Here is an 8,475-nt window from a genome sequence, read left to right on the forward strand (position 1 = left end):
TGTCTTTATTTATTCATTATTTATTTATTACATACATGAAGAATCACGAAAATACTGTGTGTCCTTGTCATCTGAAACTGCAACACCCCCCCCCCCCCCCCCCCCACCTCCCCTCCAAAAACAACAAGTTCCCCCCAAGACCCAAGTTCTGTCACTTTTACTTACATTTCCAGCTCCATGGAATAGATGATTTGAACTAATGACATGATTTGTGACCACAACTGTGGTCAATTAGCCCTACTGTGGCCTGCTGTGCGTCCACACGCTGTCAGTCTCAGACAAAGTGCAGAGCTCCAGTCTGAGGCAGGCCAGCCGTTTTTTAGACATGTGACATCAGATCAACGCTGTGTTTCTTTCACTGTCTGTCCGTCTCTGTAAAGCTTGATTGATACTCTTACACTTTTGAGAATGAACTATGAAAAAGTGATAGAATGTGTAGAATAAATGTATTTCTAAGTTCACGTTCAAGTTTATTGTCATGTCAACAACATTGTTGATAGGAAAGCGCCTTGGTATGCTCAAACTCAACGCATTACAAAAGAATACAATACAACGCATCACATGACACAAAATGCAAGAATACATCTAAATACATGTAATTAATAAATTAAATCATGAACAAAATAAAAGATCATCTGCTTAGTCTTTGTTAGTACAAGTAATTCACCTTGTGTTGTGATCTCTGTTGATAAACAGGAAGTGATTAACCTTGTATTGTACAGTATGTACCCTGTTTCTTTCCCTGGGGGGTATTCCATCAACCTCGCTAAACAAGGCGGCGCTCAACAGAAATAGCCTGGCTTGAACTAGTGTAGACTTCCACTTGAAGCTAAAGCCGTTCCATTAACTCAAGTTAGCTGCATCTTGCCCCCGTTTATTCAAACGAGGCTAAAATCAGCTTCATGTCTGCTCGTGCACGAGGTAGAAAAGTAGACCAAAATCATAGATTGACGAAAATAGGATGGATGTCGTAAAATTAAGGCAAACTAGAAGATTTCAGTTCGATTTACAAGCGCCATCTACAGGATTTTCATCGGAAGTAATCAAATTGAACACGAGAGGAAAAAATACAGTAGTTGCCGGAGAATAACGAAATCGTAGGCCTACTGTAAATCGCTAAACAGTAATTATGATGGTTTGAATTGGGACTTTGATTGTCTTCACTCTGAACAAAACGAGTGAATAAGCAGGCTATTTAAACTCAAAACAACTTTGGCATAGGCTATTCAACAATAAAGATAACCTACGTTTGTAAATTAAAAGGGTTCACTCTGAAATATTTTTTCGGTGCTCATAAAATAAATTGGTAGCCTATATATTGTCCTGGGAGTATTGGGAGAAAACCTAGCCTATTGTCTCCCATAAGCATATAGTTCTGCCAAAGTGTTTGTGAAATATAATTAGCCTATCTGAAATGCAATATTGGCTTTCAATATGTCATTTCATATTTAATTTCTGTAATACAGTTGGTTTGATATCCGAACTACATGCATAATTAATTAGACTATAGCGGTTTTAATTATTATAGCCTTTACAGAAGGCTATAGGCTGGCTTGCCTTGCATCGTAGCACACTGACAGCCTGCCTACTGTCACTGAAGCTACTGTATATGACCCTTAATAATGATGCCTTTCATTAAAGAGTAGCCTATAACTAAACATGGCAATATTAATGTGTTAACATAGTCTATGTAAATTCATCGCATGGGAACCGAACCCGAGAACACGCAAAATATGACACGATTGTTCTCCTGTCACGCTGCGCATGACGCCACGAAAGACGTATATTGCGTAGAGCCGCAAGATTCCTTGGACCACACACATATCAAGTTCAAACAATGTAAGTTGCATAATTTTCAGAAATTCATTTTAACTAGCGGATAGGTAGCCTTAATCAATGCTTGCAACACTGTCAGAAAAAAGTTTCTCCTTCTATTTTTTAAGTTGTAGGCTACAGGTGACGAAAGCACAGGTTGACGGAACCAACGGTTTGGGACTCGTTTTCCGACTGGTGTTTTTCATTTGCAACACAGATTAATTTAGCTCGGCAGTTAGCCTGCCACCGACCAGGTTAGTTCAGAAGCATATGTTACCCCAGCAACTCAGCTGAGATTCCTGTTAGCGGGAGTAATGGAACCGAGCTCTCTCTAAAATTAGCGAGGCTTATCAAAGTTAGCCGCGATTTACGGTTAGCTCGCTTGATGGAATACCCCCCTGGCTATTTGTGCTGTAGTGCTGTGTGTGTGTGTGTGTGTGTGTGTGTGTGTGTGTGCGTGTGTGTGTGTGTGTGTGTGTGTGTGTGTGTGTTGCTGGCGCTCCTCTCCAGCCCCTGTCCGCATCGCCGTTGGCCTGGCATCGCTGACCGCCCTGGCCCTGGCCCTGGCAACAGCTGCAGTGGGCGCGCGCGCGGCCGGCCGGCATCCTGGCCCCCGGGGTAGCCGCTCTGAAGTCCAGCCCAATCACTGAAGCGCTGCCCTGTGGCGCCGCAGGCCAGGTGACTGATTGATAGCTGCGTTGCGGCGCGCGCGGGGCGCCCTGTGCGTGGGCGCGGGGTCTGTTGACCTCCTCTCTTCGCCGGGGCCGGGCGCGGCGCAGGAGTGAGCTTTGGCGCGAGGTGAGAGCGAGAGAGAGAGCGCGAGCGCGGACGAGTCGGAGGTAAACGACGCCGCGCTCACAGGTAGGTCAGCGCAGATAGGGAGCCATCGATCATTTCCTGTTTTTCATTTGTTCTGGGTCCCTCGACGGGACGGCCGGCGCACTCCATTTGCTGAGGCGCTGCTCGGTGGGGTCTCCCGGTCACTGGCCCATCGCCCCCAACCATTTTAATTTGGGAGGACTGTCTCCAGGTAGCTCTTTGTTGCTTTGAATGAATTGTCTGTCCTAAAAGAAAGAGGAGCCACTCAGACACTGATGTCAACTGAAGGGAGTCCAGTCCCAGGTCGCGCTGGCATCCCATAAATCACTGCCACAGAAATCAGCAAGAGACGAGGCACTTCAAACTTCTCTTTAGAGCTGTTGGAGTAACACTTATCAAACATTCCATATGAAGAATGTTTATGTAATGTCACATCTCCTCTTGGTAATGAATGAATATATACTTATATACATATATGAAATGGAAACACAAACATACAAATGCAAATATATATCTACAGACATTGAGGCATACAGTAGATGACTACATAAACACCACACACCAGTAGAAGCATTCAAACTTGAATAAATCAACAGCAAAATCATACCATATCAATAAATGATTATAAACATTCTGAACTTAAATAATTATGTATTTACATAATTAAAGCGGGGGGTGGGGGGGGGGGGGGGGCTATGGCAGGCTGTATCGTCTGTGCCTTGCACGGGTCCATGTGTTCAAAGGGACCAAAGTTCGAATCCAGCCTACGGTCATTTCCCAATCCCAGCCCATCTCTCTCTCTCCCACTTACTTCCTGCCACTCTTCACTGTCCTCTCTGCATAAAGGCAAAAAGCGCCCAAAAAATCCTTAAAAAAGATCATAATCATGGCCCCAAAGGCCAATGCTTCGGTGACCACCAGAGGGTGCTGTTCCCCTACTGATAACCTGAAAGCTATTCCAGTTGCCTCAATAAAGGGGAAGAGTTGTCTCAGGTCAATAAAGACTCTTAAATATACTGTTGCTGCAGTCATGAAAGTACATTGCTAACATTCCAGTTACTGTGAAGGTGTTATAAAAGGTTGTAGTGTTATGAGAGATAATCAAGACACGTCCCTAGATCCCCAGATAAGGGTGACACCATGGAACAGGTTACACCGCAAATAAATTACTTAGCCCTGAGGCTAATCATTCCAAAGAGCAAGTCTTTACAGAGTGTGATGAGACGAGCATCGCGGCACTACCTGAGCATGACAACCAGGGGAGTTTATTTTTATCAGCCACTCAAACGGAGACAATATTGTGCGGTTTGTCTGTGCAGTAATTAAAATGGCTTGAATTGGATGGGAAGGTAGTGCAATTCTGTGCATTGCAGGACCATCAACGTGACAAAGGCTGGCAGGAAGCCTGGCATTTGATAATATATTCAAGCCAAATTTGCCAGGGAAAATAAACATGTCAAAACAACTGTCAGTGTGCTCAGTATAATTTGAGTCATGGCGCTTCGTGATAAGACAAAGGAATTCACTGAATTGGTTAGTATGCAAAGTGTACATGAACAGACTTTGGCATGTTGCCGGTCTTCAAGGAAGCCCAATCAATGGACAAAGCAAGCAAAGCATTCCTGATAAGTAGAGAATAAACACTCAGCACTGTTTTCTCCTCCCTCCCCCTCTCTCTCTCTCCATCTCTCTCTCTCTCCTCTCTTTCTCCACCCTGAAGGCGCTTCAATCTATATCTCCACTGAGTGGCCTGGATACCGCAGGCAGGCGGCAGTGCCGTGGCCCATCGATCCCTTCTTCTCTCCCCCCGCTCTCTCTCTCTCCGCCAGCCGTCTGACACAAGGAAGAGGGCGGCTGATGACCGCCGAGCCGAGCCGCGCGGCGCTACCTGAGGCCTTGGGCTTTGATGTCAAGCTGGGAGCCGGGGCAGAGGACTTCCATTTTCGGCTCGATCAGTCGCAGCGCTCAGAGGGAGGGCTGCGGGGGTAAGGAGCGGGGGAGAGTGTGTGTGTGTGTGGGGGGTGTGTGTGTGTGTGTGTGTGGGGGGGGGGGGGTGGAGGGCGGTCGAGGATGAGGGAAGCGAGGGTCAGTGTCGTCTCAAAGTCAAGCGGCTCTGAAGTTTCCGAGGCAGCGCTTGACTGGGGCACCGGGGCCAGGGCTGTCATTCTCTCCCTCTCTCTCTTTCTCCTCTCCCTCTCTCTTTCTCCTCTCCTCTCTCTCTCCTCCTCTCTTCCAATCCTCGGCGCTGCGGAGGATGAAGAGGTGGAGGCCCGGGTTGGTCAGCCCCGCAGGCCGATGAGACCCACTGATGGACACTCGTGATCCCTCCGACTTTAGAGCGGCGTAAAGCCTCTGGCTCTGAGAGCAGCGACGCTGCCTTTAAGCAGGATTGAGCTGGCAGGCCATGTGGGGAAGACCAACCAGGCTCCCATTTGAACCCTCCATCAATAATAATAATAAAAAAACCTCCATATATGTAAGAAGCATGTTCAAAAAACACTTGACATATGTCATGTTTTAAATGCAAAGGAAATCTTTATCTTAGATCTACGGGGAGACTTGGGAGGGCCTTTTTTCTGTTCTACCTCAACAGTATGTTGTCTTGATATGCATTCCCTTTGAACTTTAGAGGGAACATGGTTGTTTTCATCTGGCTGTCACAACTATTTTCGGTATGATGTGACTGTCACATCTCGTGTCATACATCAGTGTCTGATGTCAACACGACTTACTTTGGATGCTGTTATGTAATTCATGTTTGGTGTGAGGGCGAAAATGCTGAAATTCTGAATGCCCTCAAAGGTCTTACTATGTAAAATTCTGTTTCACAATCAGCTGAGATTGCAACTTGGTGTTACAACCTTGCATAAAAGACATACCAAGCTGTCAAACCTCTACTGTATAATCACTTGCTATGGAACCACAAAATTCATGAATAATTCTATATTATAGCACTATATTCACATATTCAATACAGTACTGATCACTTTTTTCTTTTGTTTCCGGATTCCGACCAGCATTTCGGTTTTTCCCCACGTCTACTGTACATAGAGATTGCTCACTGTCTGTGCTATACCTTGTATTGTATTTCTAACGCCTTTATCTGCCTCTTTCCTACAGAGCACAAGCAGCCTCCCAATCCGCTTGGGAACTTTTAAGTGGCTGCTTGCTTTGTGTTTTATTCAGAGTGAGCAACACCATCACTGTCACAGAGCTTGCTGCTGCATTCATTATTTGTATAGCCAGCATCAATCATATGCCCACCAGTTGTGAGCTATAGTGCAATGGCTTCTCTGTGTGACCATGTGCATTGTATTAAAGACATGGCCATGTCATGGTTTCCTTTTCAACACATATTTTTTTCAAGTATACGCCTACAAACAAACAAAGAGCGAACTAGTTTTCCTTGAACACATTTTTTTTTCCACGGCAGGAAACTAGGCTCAGCATTCCTTGAATTGAACCGTATTTGGTGAGGATTCTTAACATTGTTGTGTAATACATCATGTCAGGCAAAACGTGAGGACAGGAATGTTCCCTTGGCAACTGGGAGTGAGGATGATGAAGGGTTAGGCCTGCCCCTGTGGTATGAACCGAGCTCACTGTTGCCTCAGTCTGGCGAGGAGCCTTTCCTTGCTCCTTTCTAATCTCTTATGAGAGTGACCTATCTTCTGCAGCCACTGATGTCGGCCTGCTGAAGGACTGCATCATCTTTTCTTTATCACTGTTTCACTCCTCACCCTAATAATTCATGATGGTCCAGACTGTTTTCCCCATATCTGTCATACCTACAGGCTGCCCTGGCTCTTCACTGTGAGCGTAAAACCGCTCTGTCAGTGCAGCCTTGCAAATTATAACAGAAATACGACTAACCTGCTGGGATCAGAGGCAGCTATGTTCTTGGTGGTGTTTGTAAGTCAAGTCAAGTCTGTTGACTGCAGTCAACATGCGTAATGGACAAAACAGTACATAATAGAGTATTTTGGACTTTGCTTAACATGTTTAATCTTCTGTGGGATATTGTGTTTCCTAAAGTTGTCCACCTTCGGATAGTTCATTTCTACATAAAACCCAATCAGTGTACTTCACTGAGGCTTTAGATGTCCAATTTCAGCATTGTGACACGGAGCTAAATCAGCCAGGCAGCAACCATTCTCCTACTTCTCCAGAGACGAGTCAAATAATGGCATGTGCCCAGTTAATACAATCTAGTGGTATGTGCTGGTACGTGCCCAGTTAATGCAATTTTTTATTCATCTGTAAAAGACGTCACTCATCACAATGGATGAGTTGACTTTCAAAGCAATTGCCTTCACCTTCAGAAAGTACTTTAAGATTGCATTACACACCCTGTAGGATTTTATTATACCGTTGAATGTGTTTAAAACCTAATAGTGTTAAGGAGTTCAAGGGCGAATACATTTTAAATTTATACAATTAACTGAACGCTCAAATCGATCAGTAACTATTAACATCTGACTTCATATATTTAATTCAGCAAAATTCATTTTTGCCTGGCGGGATCTGAGAATCCACTGAGTAGCACATTTCCAAAACACCATTAGGCCTACCACTAATGCCTGCAGCGAAAACACTTAGCGAGTCCCCCTCCGTACTGACCCCTTCCGCTGCCCGTCCGCACGGCCGCGCGCACCTCTCGGCTCAAACACCTCTCTTTGTTTCGGTGCTTCCCGCAGACCCTCCGTCCGTTTGTGTTGAAAAACAGCGCAGGCTGTTTTTCCCTGATTGGGAGGCATCCTGAGATTCTGGAGAGCCATTCAGGGGCCCCCTGCTCCTGCGGGCGATACGAATCGATTGGCCATTTGTGCTTTCAAGGCTAACAGTTCCTCATCGCTAATAATAGCCGTGCTGAGAACACACAGAGTTCACTGGGAATCTCTTTATTTATTTTACTTCCACCACTATCCCTCACTACCTTTCAGCATTTTATTTTCTTTATACTGTTTGGCTTTGTGCTTAACTGACTGCTGAGGGGGAAAAAATTGGAGGTGGTTTCTTTCTCTTTCCCTAATAGTGTTATCCTACAGTTTTCAAATCCTGCATCATCATGACATGGCTGAGTGATTGATCGTATGCACAGGAGATTACATGAGAACCCCCCCTGAGGCAGAGAGAATTAAACCGAGCGGATGGAAGGGCCACATTTTTGTAATATATACAGTATATTTTCTTTGTCTTTTGCGTTATGGTGAATAATGGAGGTTTTGGAAGAGAGACGGCCATATGAAGTGCAGCCCGTGAGCTCGTGGTATTAATGAATTCCCCTCGGATGTGCCACGGCTGTGCACTTCTCCACTACTGTCAGCTCCCATTATGAGCGCATAATGGCAACAGCAGGGGGTTTGATGTTCAACCTGTTTTGCAGTCTGTGGCGTGCAGGAGGATACAGATTCCAATGCAACGCAACCGTCTGTTTATTTTAATGTAATGAGAGTAGCAAACCATGAGACTGAATGGAGGGTTAACATTTTATAGGACTAAATGAAGTGAAGCACTATGGTTCCGTTCCCAGGCCTTAGACAGGAAATCTGTCCGTGAAGTCACGGATGGCTTAACTAAAGTTTGTGAAACATGATTAAAATGCGTTTTTGGGAAATGTGCAGGAACATGATTGCATGTTGTGAAGTTGAGAGTAATTCATGGCAAAAACTTCAGGTCCTCCCGATAAAGATGTTAAACCCCTTACATCACATTCTATCTCAAAAACATAAGCCTCCATTCCATATTAATAAAAATGTTTACTGCGCACTCTTAAATATTTCACTAAGTATGTCAGCACTTCAGCGGCTATACTGTAAATACACGGCTGCTCACACATCT

General features: G+C 45.0%; 1 long non-coding RNA gene across 1 annotated transcript in view; it reads left to right on the forward strand.

The window, feature by feature from the left end:
* Nucleotides 1-2,048: 2,048 nt before the first annotated feature.
* The window catches only part of LOC134069326 (uncharacterized), a 14,091-nt gene continuing 7,664 nt past the window's right edge, over nt 2,049-8,475 (forward strand). The window contains exons 1-2 of the long non-coding RNA XR_009936801.1: nt 2,049-2,493; nt 4,355-4,619. This is a non-coding gene — a long non-coding RNA (uncharacterized LOC134069326). The remainder of the gene's footprint in view (nt 2,494-4,354; nt 4,620-8,475) is intronic.

Source organism: Sardina pilchardus, chromosome 21, assembly GCF_963854185.1.
Source record: "Sardina pilchardus chromosome 21, fSarPil1.1, whole genome shotgun sequence".
NCBI lineage: Eukaryota > Metazoa > Chordata > Actinopteri > Clupeiformes > Clupeidae > Sardina > Sardina pilchardus.